Consider the following 15,962-nt stretch of genomic DNA (forward strand, 5'->3'; position numbering starts at 1 on the left):
GTGGTGGCGGTGGCAGGCAGGCTCCTCCCCTCTCTCCGGCTGGTGCGCTGGCCTCTCCCACCTCCCCAGTCTGCGCGTGGGCCTCCCCATTGAGTAGGGAGAGCGTCACGTGCCATGACGTCACGGCACGCGACACTCTCCCCACTCAATGGGGAGGCCCACACGCAAGCGCGAGAGAAGCCAACATACCAGCAAGGGAAGGGGAGGCCCGCACACCGGCCAGAGAGAAGCCAGTGCGCCAAGAAGACCACCTGCCCGCCGCCGCCGCCACAGGTAAATAGAGGGGGAAGTGTGGCGGCGGGGTGGGAAAGTAGGGGGCGTGGCTTCGGTGCTGGGGCGCACGGGGAGTCCCCAAAACAACTTTGTCCCTGGGCCGCTGGGAGTCTCCCTACATCCCTGCCTCCTGTTTACCCCCCTGATTCATCTCGTTTGCACTTGAACCAAGAACCAAACACTGGTGTCTTTCTTCTTGTTTGCATTAGAATTCAGACAACCCAGCAGCCACCAGGTGGCAGCACATTACTGGCTGCAACCGGCAGTTCCCCTTAGTGCAAGCAGCTTGCAGGTCTCCAGGAAAGGGCTATTTCAGCTGGAAAATATTTCTCTCACTGCAGCTCTAACCTAGCTGGCTTCAAATAAATGATTTCCAAGCTGCCGCAAAGACTCTTGTGTATTGCGGAGAAATGATGTGTTCAGCACAAAGGCTGGCCAACAGGTAACATGGAATATAGATTTGCAACCCAATGGCTTACACTATTTTCATTGCCAGCATCTGACTGTGACAAACATCCACTTCCTTTGCCCAGAAACATCTAGTATTAAAACAAAAAAGGATTCCTGGAACACATATTGGATCTCATGACTCCAGGTTTGCCTGGTTATTATTTTCCACCCAGCACTGGTGGATCTCAGCTTACAGTGGCCGGGTTCACACAATCACATGGATCCAGATGAAAATGTTAATCAGGGTTAGTGAGCTCAGTGGAGCTGATTGTGTGAACCTAGAATTTCAGGGCAATCCTAGTTAAACCGCTCTACCAGCATTTAACCAGGACAGAAAACCCCTGGTTATCTATCCTGGTTAAATGCTGGTTAATCAGAGTGGTTCAACCAGGATTGTCCTGGAATTAAGACCATAAGAACAACTCTGCTGGATCAGGCCCAAGGTCTATCGAGTCCAGCATTCTGTTTCACACAGTGGCCCACCAGATGCCTCTAGGAAGCCCACAGGCAACAACAGATCTGGGTTCTCACATCAGCTCCATAGGGCTCACTAATCCTGATTAACATTTTAACCAGGTTCCTTGTGGTTGTGTGAACCCAGCCAGTATCTAAAAGATATAGAGCCAGGTCTCACAATCAGTGAGACCCGATTTGTGAAGGTAAGCTAAGCAGGCTAAGCCTGCTCTCTCCGCAGACGAGCGGGGCGGGAGCCCTGGGCAGCCGAATCGGCCGCCCACACGACTGCCGGCTCTGTGACGGAGCCGGCGGGGGCTGGGAGGATCGGGGTCCGCGTGGCCCCTGGAAGCTCCAGTATGCCCTGCGCGAGCACTCAGGGCATACTCATGAGTAGCCACGGCACAGAGCCGCGTCGCAGCTACCGGACCACGTTCTATCATGTCCTTCCTCCCAGTGCTAGTTCATCCTGTTCAACAGATGGAGAGCTTCTGTTATTTTAAAATCAAGCTGGAAGGGTGCATTTCTGCATATTTGCACATCCCCATTGGAGTCCCCTTATTTTATTTTAATGGGTTTTAAAAAGTGAACAAAAATGTTTTTATTTGCACAGATCTCAAATATGTGGAATCCAGAAAAATAGCCATTTTTTTTCCCAAGTCAAAAAGTGATTGCAGATGGCAAAACTATGCAAAAGAGTAGCCTTCAGAGTTCTTAAATTAGAACATACCATTTTGGTGGGGTGTTTTTTTTTTTTTTTTTTAACATTTCTTAACTTCAACACCTTCTACAACTTTAACACCTGCTGCAGCAAAGTGTGTGCATACATAGGTATAAGGGTGCACAGCTGCTTTTGTACAGATTATGTGGTTGTGGTTTTCAAATATATTTATTTATTGATTTATTTAAAGGTTTCTCAGTCTTTTTGAGCAAGTGTCCTGCCTCTGTTGCAAAGCTTCAGCTCAGATGCCTCATAGAGATTTTTAGAGTGAAGGCACACACAGAGGGTATTCACACGACCGTTCGGGTGGGCGGGCACTGTAGGAAGGCTGAGAAACCTTTCGAACGGTTCTGGGAGCTCAGAACGCGCTTCCAGATGAGCAGCACTGGGCCAGGCAGCGCATGACGCATCCCAGACTCTGGGTATCCCACAATGCACCAGGCGCTGAGCATGGTGCTTTGGGGGATTCCCGCAGCAGGCGGGTGTTCTAGGTGCCCATCTCTGTGTCTCCTCAGGCTGCAGACACACGGCGGAGAAAACCATGTTAAGGGATCGCTTGCTCCCTTAACCCCGCTAGAAGCCGGGCTAAAAAGCTGGGTAGGTAGCACTGCCTCGCCGGGATAGGGCCCGATCCCGGCGATTCTCATGCGCAGCCGAACCCAGGCTGGGTTTCCATAGCCTGGATTAGGCTGGACATGAGAACAGCCTAATCCAGGCTATTTGATTTGAAAGTGACAATTTCAAAACAGGCGACTCCAGTCACGGGCTGGCACCCTAAGTTACTGGTGAGGAAACTACTCCATCCACCTTGCTGCTGGTCGTCCTCTTCTTCTCTTCCCTTCAACTTTCCCCAGCATTATGGACTTCTCAAGGGAACTGGTAGGAGTTAGGAAAATCTAACCATGCTGTTAGAAAATATATATAGAATATATAGCAATCCTGAGGAGAAGCTTTCTGACAGCTCACTCTGTCACATATTTTTCCTAGGTCATTTTCTAACTATGAATCAATTTAGCCTTCCAGTTCTTCAGCTATTTCCTTGATTGTTTGGGGGAAACAAACTAAACCTCATTTTAAGAAAACACTCTGTGATCAGAGCCTTTATGTTTCCTTCGGTAATGGACTGGTTTTGTTTTGGCCATATCTCTGTTCTCTATGTCTGCAAGGGCTCCTCTCTCACAGTAATTCTCTCTGTCTCTCTTTTTATTTATTTCTCTTTCTCCCTCTCTTAAAAAAAAAAGTTGTAACCATGCTAGTATTTATACGTAGCACCCTAGTAACATGCTTTCTGCAGAGTTTGTGAGTTTAAGGGGCAGATTGTTTCATTTATCCCCAGAGAGCCCTCTCGCTTCTGGCAGTCCCTATTTTGAATGGGCCTCCTGCTGCTGGCTTCCTGCTGCTTATGCATCCATCTCTTTTGAAATGTACAGCAGGGTGGCTGCACCTGAGGAGAAAACACGCATTTTCTTCTTTTTAGAAAATGCAATGCCTTCCATTCATTTAGTAACCACAGCTGTCTACTTTTAGAAACTCTGCTGTGCCGATTTTATTGTCACTGAGTATTCGTCAGCCCATCCTTTTTGTGTGGGTGCATCATGCTTTTAAAGACTTTGGGCAGGAAGTGATGCATTTTTATTTTCTGTCCAACCTTTAGCACATTTCCAGAAGTGCTTTAGAAATCAGATAAAGAGACTGTTGCTGTAGGATGTGGGAGCAGAAGGAAAATCAGGGCCAAGGTGGCAGATACACAAACTCTGCACTTTTTTAAAGCCTACTTTCATTAAGGAATGCCAGCCTATGAGATCACCCAGCATTCTGTTGAGTATCTGTGTGCGTGTGTGTCCCTATATGAACCAAACTGGGTACAGTTTTAGGGCCACGAAGGGACACCTCAAATGGCGTCATTTGTGATGATGTCATCCACTCCGATTCAAGATGGCAGATGTGTAAATGTTTAAGGCTGAAGTAGGCTAACTTGTGAGGATGGTAATTATCAATTAAGATTATCGTGAAAGGAAAGTAGGCAGATTAGTTCTTAACAGAACAACTTGTTTTTCAGTGTTGGAAACTTTGTTTCTGATTATGGTTCCTCCCCTGACCCCCCCCCAGTGAATACTCACTTGCATTCAATCAGGTATAACTCAAGTTAGGAGGCAGCCATATTTCTGACACCGACTCGACGGCGCACTTTGCCTTTAGGATACAGCTGCATTCGGGAGCTACATGAGCTCCTGTATCCTAATCATCTGTGAGTTAAAAACCAGATTGGAGGGTCTTTTTGTGATCGTGTGCTCAGCAGCAGCTGGGTGGGAGGGCTACCCAGCAGCTGTACCCGGGTCTTTAACGAGGTAGGAGGGAAAGCCCTCTGACATAGGGTGCTGCTTAGCACATGATCACTGCTGGTATCTCAAACCTTGTTTTCAACTTACAGGTGATCCGAAAACCGGAGCACATGCAGCTCTCAGACTAGAGTAAGAGGCTTCTCCTACCCTAACAATAATCGTGTGAACGAGCCTAAGATCCATTCACTCATTACGTTCAGTGCATGTACAATGATTGTATCAGGGGACTGATCAGGTTCCAATGCTCTATGCACCTACCATTTGGCACACATAGCCCCACTGGATGCTAACATTCAATGCATGCAGGTTGGGGCATGACCACCTGGGTGTGTTGATGTTGGGTGCGGAGACCGCTGGTACAGTCCCATCTAGGTCTCTGTGCATCCACTAAGCCACCCTTTAATGGGCCCCAATCCATGTGTAGAGACCTACCCATGCATGCTGTTTGTATGCATGTAGGCTGTTTCAGACATTATGCCAAGCACACATGGGGGGCAGGGCCATGGACATGATCCTGGTCCTCTTCAGATACATTCAAAAGTTGCTTTTGGTTTTTAAGAAGACATAGAGGATTGCTGGTCTTGTGGTAGCAAGCATGACTTGTCCCCTTAGCTAAGTAGGGTCCACCCTGGTTGCATATAAATAGGAGACTTGATGTGTGAGCACTGTAAGAGATTCTCCTCAGGGAATGGAGCTGCTCTGGGAAGAGCAGAAGGTTCCAAGTTCCCTCCCTGGCAGAATCTCCAAGATAGGGCTGAGAAAGATTCCTGCCTGTAATCTTGGAGGAGCCGTTGCCAGTCTGTGAAGACAATACTGAGCTAGATGGACCTATGGTCTGACTCAGTATATGGCAGCTTCCTATATCCCGGCCCATGTGCTAACTCGCTGCTTCTTTTTAGAAGAGCCCGTTCACCTCTTGACAGACATCCCACACAGATGTGTGGTCAAACACAGCTTGCTCGAGTTGGCTTTTGTGCCTGTGCTTTCCCATGCAGGATCTGCTTGTTGGCTGGGAGCCATGGCTGGCTGCAAAACACCTGCGTGGATGATTGCCGCTCATGCTCATCTCCACGCAAGCGGAGATGTTCAACCCTGTCAGGTGGCCCTGACATCTTATTTATAGCCGAATTGAGTTCTGAGAAGCTTGTGGGGGCTGATGGAGCGATGAGATGACTCTTGCTCACATTTAACCATGGTTGACACTAACCAGGTTCTCTCACACTCATAGAGCCAGGTCTCACGATCAGTGAGACCCGGTTTAGAACGGTGAGCGGGGAGGGAGCCCTAGGCGGCCGGATTAGCTGCCCACATGTTTGCCGGCTCCGTGACTGAGCTGGCGGGGGCTGGGGAGCTCGGGGGCCTCATGGCCCCCGGAAGCTCCAGTATGCCCTGCACAAGCGCGCAGGGCATACCGAGGAGACCCCCGGAGCTGGGAAGCGGCTTTTCGCCTCCCCTCCGGGGGTCTACTCGCAAGTAGCCATGGCGCGGAGCCGCGCCGCAGCTACTCACGATTGGGAAGCCTGGGTTTGTGGAGTGCTCGCTCTGCAAACCCGGGCTTCGGGGAGGGCTACTAAAATGGGCTAGCCGCTCGTAAGCCACCGGGCTCGCTTGCGATCAGGCAAAATTGGACTAGGCTGCCCTAGCCCGATTTTGCCTGATCATGAGAATAGCCCCATAGAGCCCTTTCTCACAATAGGGGTGAGGGGAGGAAGCCTCAAAATGCTTTCCTCCCTTGCAGACGATTCTTTTCTTCTGGCTGGGCTGGCAGATCACTTGCCCAGACGTTTGCCAGCTGCTACTGGCAGCCAGGAGGTTTGGGGGCCTCCTGGTCCTCAGAACTCCCATGATGCACTGTGCGAGTATGCAGTGCATTATGGGGAGCCTCTGGCACAGGCTGGGAGGTTACTCATGTGTCAGTGCTTTGCAGAACCACGTGGCACCAACACACAATCAGTTATCCCAGTTTCTGGGCGCCCTTGTGCCCCAAACCTGGGTTAAGCAGTGGGCTCTCTAAGCAGGTTTACCGCCATGCCCCACTGGTATCCATGTGGCTCGTGGTGGTTCACAAGTGCCAGCAAAACTGGGATGGGCTTCCTTATATTTGTTTAGCCTGTGTGTGTGTGTGAGAATAGTCCCATGGTTTGAAACTCTAGTCTCAAATCCAGGTTTTCTAAACTGATTTCTTTAAAGGTTAGCTGTTTCTTGTATCCAGACCTTTTGATCATTGTGTTACTTGTATTTATACTTATTTGCAGCCTGCTCCTTCTTATTTTCAGAAGAGACTTCCAGAAATACATTTGGGCACTCGGTTGAATTTATACAGCGGGTATTTTCCGTAATTTTAAAAATCCACAGAGTCATAATCCACTGCATTCTATTTGCTTGTCTGATGTCTGCAGAATGCGGAGCAGATGTTTTAAGGGAATTCTCCATAATAACTTCAAGATCCTTCTCGTGGGTGGCTGGCTGGTTTAGCTAATAAGTAATTTGGAACCCAACACTCACGCATTATACATCTAGCAAAAGATTTGTTGTTATTCACAGTATACATTTGTAAACTTCTTTTGATACAGATCTGGCTATGCATTAGAGGCAACATGCATTCTCCAAACACCACCCTTTGCAGATCTAAGTTCTGGAGAGCTTGAAGAGAGAGTTGAACCCTGGGAAATGACTCTATCAACACAACATTTTAAAAACGCATCTCCAAAGGGCAAAAATATGAACAAAACAGAGACACTGATATAACGGGGGGGGGGGGGGAGCAAGTTCTGTCCTTGGTAAAGAGTTGAGATCTATCAGTTTTGCAACACTTTAAACAAAACACATCTGGGAAACTAGGCCCATGGGCATGTTCACTCCTTGCAGCTGGCCTACAGAGTATATTTATTAACCCTGGTCCCCAAAAATAGAGACATCCCCTCTGAAACAGCAAGATAACATATTTCCTGCATGGAACCTCACAAAACCCTTGAGTAGGATCATAGCTTGCCCCAAACAACCAAGTGAGTGTCATGGCTGAGTGAAGATGTGAACCTGACTTATTTTTATGTATTTAGTTGTATTGTTCAATTTGTATACCACCTTTCATGAGGCATCCCGAGGTGGTTTACAAATCTCAACATACAATAAAATTTCATAAAACCGCCCAGACACACAAGTTTTGGGCGGTGTAGAAATATTTTAAATAAATAAATAAAAGTCACATTTAAAATCTTAAAACCAGTTAAACAGTAAAATCCACAAGACACCAAAACAACAACAACTACAAAAACTAGTGATAAAGAGATAAACAGAAGCTGGAAAGCTGAGAAACCGGGCAGCCTCTAAGGGGTAAAAGCCTGAACACATAGAAAGGTGTTTAGTTGTTTTTTAAAAGCAGCCGCAAATGTCAAAGAGTGGACATTCACTGGGAGAGCATTCCAGAACCGGGAGGCAACAGCAGAGAAGGCCCTGTCTCATGGGCATGACAATTTAGCCTCTCTCAACATTGGCACACAGAGCAAAGGCCCCTCTGACAACCTTGTTGAGTGGGCAGAAACCCTTGGGAGCAGGCCGGTTATTCAGGTATTTGTTGGGAATTCTCTCTGGTAAGAGATACCCTTCTATTACAGCAGAGTGCACTGAGGCAAAACACAGCGGAGTCTGCCTAGGCATGCATGTATGCGGAGAGTAAAAGAAACTTGGAGCCAGTTCATAGTTTCCTATCAATATTATTATTATTAATTATTAATTCGATTTCTATACCGCCCTTCCAAAAATGGCTCAGGGCAGTTTACACAGAGAAAAAACAAATAAATAAGATGGCTCCCTGTCCCCAAAGGGCTCACATTCTAAAAAAAACCCAAAAACAACACCCCACAAGATAACTGGAGATACTGTGTTGGGGGTGGATAGGGCCAGTTACTCTCCCCCTGCTAAATAAAGAGAATCGCCACGTTAAAAGGTGGCTCTTTGCCAAGTTAGCAGGGGTCAATATAAGGAGTCTTTATTGGTGAACTCCATTCTAGATAGGAAAGTGGAGAGATAGGATCTCTAATCTAGCTGGATGCAGAGGAATGGTTTCTTCATCTCTGCACACATGGTGCAGGGAGAGAGGAGCGTGTGTGTTGCAAGGGAGAAGGAAAGGGAAGAGGAAGAGGCAGGCAGGAAGGAAGTCCCTGAGAGTAGTAGATTCTCCCCTGAGGGGTTAATTCTCCTTCGCAGAAAACGGTTGTTGCACAATAAGTCAAAAACCCCGGAGAAGCCAGAATCTATATCTGCACACATGATTAGAGAGCCAGCAGAATTGCTGCCGTTGCTTCCTTGCCCACAATAGTAGCAGGTGGAGGCGAGAGGTCTAAAGTTAGACAACCAGGTCTTTGTCGAGCCACCAGCTGACCAGCAGCAGGTCACACAGAAGTGAAACCCCAGTGGTTTCAACGGGAGCCCAAGCGGTTGGCTGCTGCTGTTTCTGACACCCTTGGCCCTGAGCCACGAGCGCATGCTGGGCTCCGCTCTTAGGTGGGAGGCTGCCAGATCCGCCGAGGTCCTTTTCATCTCGCCAGCTCCTCAGGAAGCAGAAGCGGGCGTATCTGGGGAGAGGGTTTTAAGGCCGGTTCTTTGTCAAGAGGAAACTTTAAGCTGGCCTGGTTGCTTTAGCAATGCCAATCCCAAAGGAGCAACCGTATATATATCTACAGTACTCTCTGTTTAGCACAGACGCTCTGTAGGATTTCCTGTCCTTGACCCCATCGCGTTTGGGACAGTTTAAAGGAATCGCCTGCTTTCTTGGCAGTGCAACCACAGGGGAGGTGGAGTGAGGCTGCCACATTTCAGCTCAAGATAGAGAAAAACAGGAAGGGGGTGTGTGGGGGAGAAACAGGGCCTCAAAGAGGTTATGCCACCTTTGCTCTCTGGTTGCCCAAACCATAGCTGCCTGCAAGTGCAAACGCTTTGGCCAAGCTTCCTGTGAACACAAGCGACATGTGACATATGAAGGAATGGCCCCATCCAGTGTTCCCTTTCACAGATGTTGTTGACTCCAACTCCCATCATCCCCAGCCAAAGGCCATTGCCGCTGTGGATGATGGGAGCTGGAGTCAACAACATCTGGGAATCCCTGTTAGAGGGAACACTGGCCTCTTCCCTCACTGTGTGGTACTCCTGCAACTTGGCGAGGCTGAGTATACTCTTGGGTGCAAAAACCCACATTAAATTGTGTCCAGGCATGGGTGGAATAGTAGTTGACACTCAACTCGTCCATGTGACAGGCCACACATTTTGGGTCCATCTCAGGGCATGAATGCTCATCGTGATTTTTGGCAACATCTACTCCCTTAGTGATGGGAAAAGGGCTGATAGCATTGTTGAACTTACAGTTTTCTGTGTGACCTCATAGGAAGCTGCCTTATACCGAATCAGACCCTTGGTCCATCTGGCTCTGTATTGTCTACGCCAGGCCTGCTCAACATAGCCACCCCCCAGCTGTTTTTGGACTACAGCTCCCATAACCCCCAGCCACAGAGGCCAATAGCCAGGGATTATAGGAGTTGTAGGCCAGCATCTACAGGAGGGCCGGAGATGAGCTTCCCTGGTCTACACAGACTGGCAGCTGTTTCTCCAAGGCTACAGGCAGGAGTCTCTCTGGAGATGCTGCCAGGGAGGGAACTTGGAACCTTCTACATGCAAGCTGGCACTGAGCTATGGCCCCATCCCCTGAGGGGAATATCTCACAGTGCTTACACATGTAGTCTCCCAGTCAAATGCAAACCTAGGCAGATGCTGCTTAGCAAAGGGGACAATTAATGCTTGCTAGACTGCCAGGTTACTTAGAGAGCGCCTTCTTCTGCACGATCCCCACCACACGTTAAGGTCATCTGAGGACGTCCGTCTTCAGTTACCACCGGTCCGTCAGGTGGAGTTTCAGAGATGGACCTTCTTCTCTGTAGCTGCCCCAGGGCTGTGGAATGCACTCCCGGAAGAAATCCGCAATCAGAGTTCATTACTGGCCTTCAGAAGAGCCCTTAAGATCTGTCTGTTAGGCCTGGCCTCCCAGGGTTTTAAAACTGTTTTTAAACCGTAAAGGTTTGGCCTGGTTTTCCAGAATTTTAAAAACTGTTTTAATAATGGGTTTAATTTATGTTGTTTTTACAGTTTTCAATTTTTGATGGTTACTTGATTTTAGTTTTCTCTTCATGTAAAGCGCCCTGAGACATTTTTGGAAGGGCGGCATAGAAATCAAATCAAATCAAATCAAATCAATCAATAAGCAAGCAAATAAGCACTGCAAATGCAGGCCTGACAGTCAGTACCATACAAGCATGATAACGCTCTGAAAGTTGAAAAGTCTTGCAACACGATCACCTCTTTTCCATCTCTCGAGGTGTAGACCTTGTCAAAAATCACAAGGAGTATTTGGCTTTGTGCCGGCACCGGCCACCCCATTTGGCTCATCTACTAAATTATCCACCTGCTAAACCACCATACTGGACATTTCCCCAGAGTGCCAGCAAGGAATATGGCAGCCCCCATCCCCAATAAACAGAAGTGGAGCAGAGCTGTAGTGGTTTGAAAGGAAAGCCGAAGCAATAGTGGTGATGAGCAAAGAGGGACCAGGCAGCTGTTTAGCAACCAGGCCCAGGCTGGTCCTTGGTACCAACATCCCGTTTGTCCAGTTACAGAGTAATCCAAGGCAAGAGAAGGAAGCAACGTGTCTTACTCAGTTGCAGCTGATGTCAGAAGAGGAGAGCAGTCGCTAACCGAGCAAAGAGGCGCCTTTTAAAGTGGCAACTCTTGTATTTAGCTGAGCTCTACCTGACAAGTGGTCAGCCTGCAGGCAGCACAGTTCTTGGCAGGGTTGGGAGGAGCAACCTGAGCTACGGGGAAGCAGAGGCAACTGTGTCTCCTTTGGCACCCTCATGGCTCATTAGGATGAGCTGCTACTGGAGAGGAAACAAGAACATAGTGGAGAACATACTGGAGAGGAAATTAACCAGCATAGTGTAGTGGTTAGAGTGTTGGACAAGGACCGGGAAGACCTGAGTTCGAATCCCTATTCAACCATGAAACTCACTAGGTGACTCTGGGCCAGTCATGTATCTCTCAGCCTAACCTACCTCACAGGGTTGTTGTGAGGATAAACATAACCATGCAACCTCTGAGCTCCTTGGAGGAAAAGCAGGATATAAGTGTAAAAGTATAAATAGATAGATAGACAGACAGATAGACAGATGCCATGGCTAAGGATGGAGAGAGAATATCTTCACAGAGGCTAGTTTGAAACTGTTCGGAGGTTCATTTTAGGTATGACGTGGAGGCTATTTTTAGGCCCGTTTTTAGCCACACACTCTGTAGCTTTTAGCCCAGTATTGATTAATGGGGAACAGAGATGAATTTGGAGCTGTTCGCTCTTTGAGTTTCTTCAGTCCTCTTGCTTCTTCAAGGACTTTGTTGGTTGCTCAGCAGGATTCTTGGGAAGAACGAGAGAAGAGGGCTGAGACATCTCATGGCAGGGTAGAACAAGGCAGAGGTGCTGGCTGGGTGAGCTCCTCAGACATGGCCCTTTCTGCCATCACAGGAGCTGGTCGTCCTGCAGACTCTGGGCCAGTCACTTCTCTCTCAGCCTAGCCTACTTCACAGGGTTGTTGTGAGGAGAAACTTCAGTATGTAGTACACCGCTCTGGGCTCCTTGGAGGAAGAGCGGGATATTAATAATAATAATAATAATAATAATAATAATAATAATAATAATAATAATAATAAATAAAATGACCACAAATGAAATTAATCGAATTGCAGGGGGCCTTTGTTGAATCTTGATCTTGGCCAAGGGGGATTGTGAGCCTTTGAGGGACAGGGTTCCATCCTTCTTATCTATCTATTTATTATTTCTCTATGTAAACTGCTTTCAAAACCTTTGTGAAAAGCGGTATATAAACTGTTGTTGTTCATGAGGAGGTTGCAACGTTTCCCATCTGACCAGGGCTAGAGACAGCCATCTATGGTTCTGGCTGGTTATTTAACTTCACTTTCAGCTCCTTTCCCCACCCCCATGTTTATTTTTAACCACTGGCCTCCCTCTGCAGGCAATTAACATTTGCCCCTTGCCCAGCAGCACTGGGCTGAACTGTCCCCTCCATCAAAGGACCCATTGTCTGCACATGTGCGACTGGCCGTTCTGCAGCAGTCGCTCTGTCTTCCCTAGGACGGCTGTCAGTATCGTTTTTTCCGACCTCCAAAGCCCTCCCCCCTTTCCGGGTTATGCCATCAAAGGAAATAAGCCATCTCAAGCTGAATAAGCTCTGGTTTCGCCCCTCCTTGTTATGCAGTTCTGAATATTCGGCTGAAAAAGAAACATGCCCACATTTTTTCAAACTTTCCTCCCTACGCACTATGAAACCACCCAGAGACATAGGTTTGGGGCAGTATATAAATATGCACTTATAATTTATGCACTTAAATTCTGCACTTAATTTATGCCCTATCCACCCCCAGCACAGTACTTCCAGTGACTGTTGCTGGTGTGTGTCCTGTTTCTTTTTAGAATGTGAGCCCTTTGGGGACAGGGAGCCATCTTATTTGCTTTATTTCTCTTTGTAAACCGCCCTGAGCCATTTTTGGAAGGGCGGTATAGAAATCGAATTAATAATAACAACAACAATAATAATAATAATAATATATAAATAAATAAATAAAGATATAAAATAAACTAGCTGACCTGGCACAGAGCATCTGTGCCCCTAGTTCTCCCTGTCTCCCCCACCCCAACAACTTCATTTCATTCCCCATCCCAGCCTCAGTGTGTTCTCTCTCGGAGGCCAGGCAGGCTGCCGCTTCTTCTCCCTGCCCGCCCACCACTTCTCCTCCATGGCTGTTGCTTCTCCTCCCCATCCAGCGGCTGGCCGCCAACTCTCCTCCACGGCTGCTGGCTGGCCAGCCTGGCCATCGCTTCTTCTCCCCGTCGCTTCTCCTCTTGGTTGGTGGCCGGCCAACTGCCTAGCAACCGCTTCTCCTCCTGCCCGCCCACCCACCAGCCATCTTCTTCCCCGCCCACCCGCCATTGCCTTCATCTTCTGCCCGCCACCGTTTCCTCTGGACATCCATCTCGCTGCTGCCGCCATTTTCTCCCCCGTCCCTGTCACTATCTAGGCAGCTGCTCGCGAACTCTCGCAAGGGCTGCCACGCATGGGATTAGCCACCGGTATGCCTTAGCGAATTATATATCAAGATATTCAGCGGCAACTTCTTGCTTCCTGTTCAGCCTGGCTGTGGCATTAGGGATGAATTGCCCCTTAATTGCTCCCTATTTAGTCCATTTCTTTCCTCCACAAAGCAGGGGGAACAGAAACTTTAATTATAGGTTTCCTTTAATCATCTCCCCCATTTTCCTTCTTTATAGCAGAATTGTGCTATTTTGTTATAAAAGCAAGATACACAATACAAGGAAGGCAGTAATTGCCTGTAATTAAAGACAGGTAGTCTCCTGTCCCACAGGGAACAGAAGCTGACTATTTAAGACAAGGGTTCCGACCCAGCCTTGGGTCCTCAGCTGTTATTGGACTACAACTCCCATCATCCCCAAAAACAACAGCCTTCAGCCACTGGGAACCCTTCTGCCTGGGAATCCCAGTATTAAGGGGCAATTATGGGGCAAGTAACCACTAACTGTGCTGAATGGGAAGCAATAAATAGCAGCCGCTGCAAGGAGGAAAGTTTTAATTGAGGTCACAGTCGCCCATAAAGCCTTGATAGCATGTGGCTCAGGGGCGTAGCTATAACTGAGACCCTGCTTAGCTATGGGGACAAGTCATGCTTGCTACCACAAGACCAGCTCTCCTCTCCGGAACTTGGGGGGGGGGCGAGAAGCCCCCAAACCCTGCCGCCCCAACCAGTATTCTCTCTAATTTTTTTCCTTCGGTGTGTGGAGTGAGTTTTGTTCTGGGCGGCAGTATCAAGACCGTGTGAGTGCACGTGCATTCAGAGTGGGGCCTTCCTGATGCAACCTAAATTAGGGATCTAAAATTAACTGAGTGGACATCAAAAAGTGTGTAAGCGCACCCACACACACACACCTTAAAGGGAACACTAGCCCCAACTGGCTCCGAGACAGAGCCAGTAATAGTCTGGGAAGCCGATCCGGCCACCCAGGGAGGGCTGCCTGATCGTCTGCGGGGAGAGTGGGTCAAACCTCTCCTTGCAGACCCCGTTTTGGCTCGACACGTGGATCGTGTGTAGATCTTTATTCTATTACTACTACTTGGTTCCGTCCCTGGCAGCGTCTCCAGGTAGGGCTTGGGAAGACTCCTGCCTGAAACAACAACAATATTTATATATCGCTTTTCAACAAAAGTTTCCAAAGCAGTTTCCAATAGAGAAATAAAAATAAATAAATAAAGAGGGCTCCCTGTCCCCACAAGGGCTCAGAATCTAAAAAGAAACCCAAGATAGACACCAGCACAAGTCACTGGAGGGATGCTGTGCTGGGGGTGGATACGGCCAGTTGCTCTCCCCCTGCTCGGTAAAGAGAATCACCACTTTAAAAAGATGCTTTGCCCAGTTAGCAAGGGCACTGGAGAGCCGCTGCCAGTGGAGTGTAGGATTTGCATGAAACCACAGAAAAGCCGCTGCCACTCAGTGTAGACAATACTGAGCTAGATGGACCAATGGTCTGACTCAGTATATGGCAGCTTCCTATGTACTAAAGGTAAAGGTAAAGTGTGCTATCGCTGAGCTGGTGTCAACTCCTGGCACCCACAGAGCCCCGTGGTTGTCTTTGGTAGAATACAGGAGGGGTTGACCATTGCCTCCTGCCACACAGTATGAGATGATGCCTTTCAGCATCTTCCTATATTGCTGCTACCTGTTATAGTACCAGCGGGGATTATAAATTGTTCCCTGTCCCGAAGGGGCAATCTAAAAAGAAACATAAGGCAGATAACAGCAAATTCCGCTAATGAGGACCCATTCACACAACCATTGTGCAACTAGCTACTTCTTGACCCTGTCCAGATGAGACCATGCTTGTGATGAAGAAGATGTTTGCGTTGTTAATGCAAGCCGGCATACACCAATCTGAGCTACAAAGTTCAATAATTGCACTCTAATGGAAAGTAACTACACAATCCATTCACCTCAGGCATAGTACAATCAGAATGGAAAGTAAAAACACCAGACAGCAACACACTCAGAAGAGTTGTGTGAGTTCCCACAAGTCAAGGGGCTGAGCATGAATGAAGTCAGCATTTCTGAACGTCATTGTAGATGGCGCCATTGTTTGACCTCCCCCTTTCTTGCCTGTGATTTCCATGCTCTGGAAATTGATTGCTTTTTCTCGGATGCATCCATTTGATTCTTCACACAAATCCTCTTGTGAATTTGTTATTTGAGAAAGGTAAGCCTGAAGGAACAGATATTGCAAATAAGGTGAGCCATACCCCTATTGGTTTCCCAGATCACATGGTCTGATGAGCAGCAGTGCCTGCTCTGGCCATCATCTGAGTGATATGAGCAGAAACTCCCTCTACCAGGAATGGTTTGTCCTCAGGAGTGATGCGGGAGCAGGAGGCACCCAATGAGGCATAGTTGCCTTTGCTTCGTGGCACCTCATCCTCTCATCCTGCCCCTGTAGGGGCGGGAGAGAGAGGGCAACACAGCTGCCAGTAGGGTTGCCCTATTCAAGCTCCCCAAATCAGGTGGCCTAATTTGCATATCATGCAAACTATGTGGCAACTAATCTGCATTTT

Source organism: Hemicordylus capensis, chromosome 11 (assembly GCF_027244095.1).
Source record: "Hemicordylus capensis ecotype Gifberg chromosome 11, rHemCap1.1.pri, whole genome shotgun sequence".
NCBI classification, from domain to species: Eukaryota; Metazoa; Chordata; class Lepidosauria; order Squamata; family Cordylidae; genus Hemicordylus; species Hemicordylus capensis.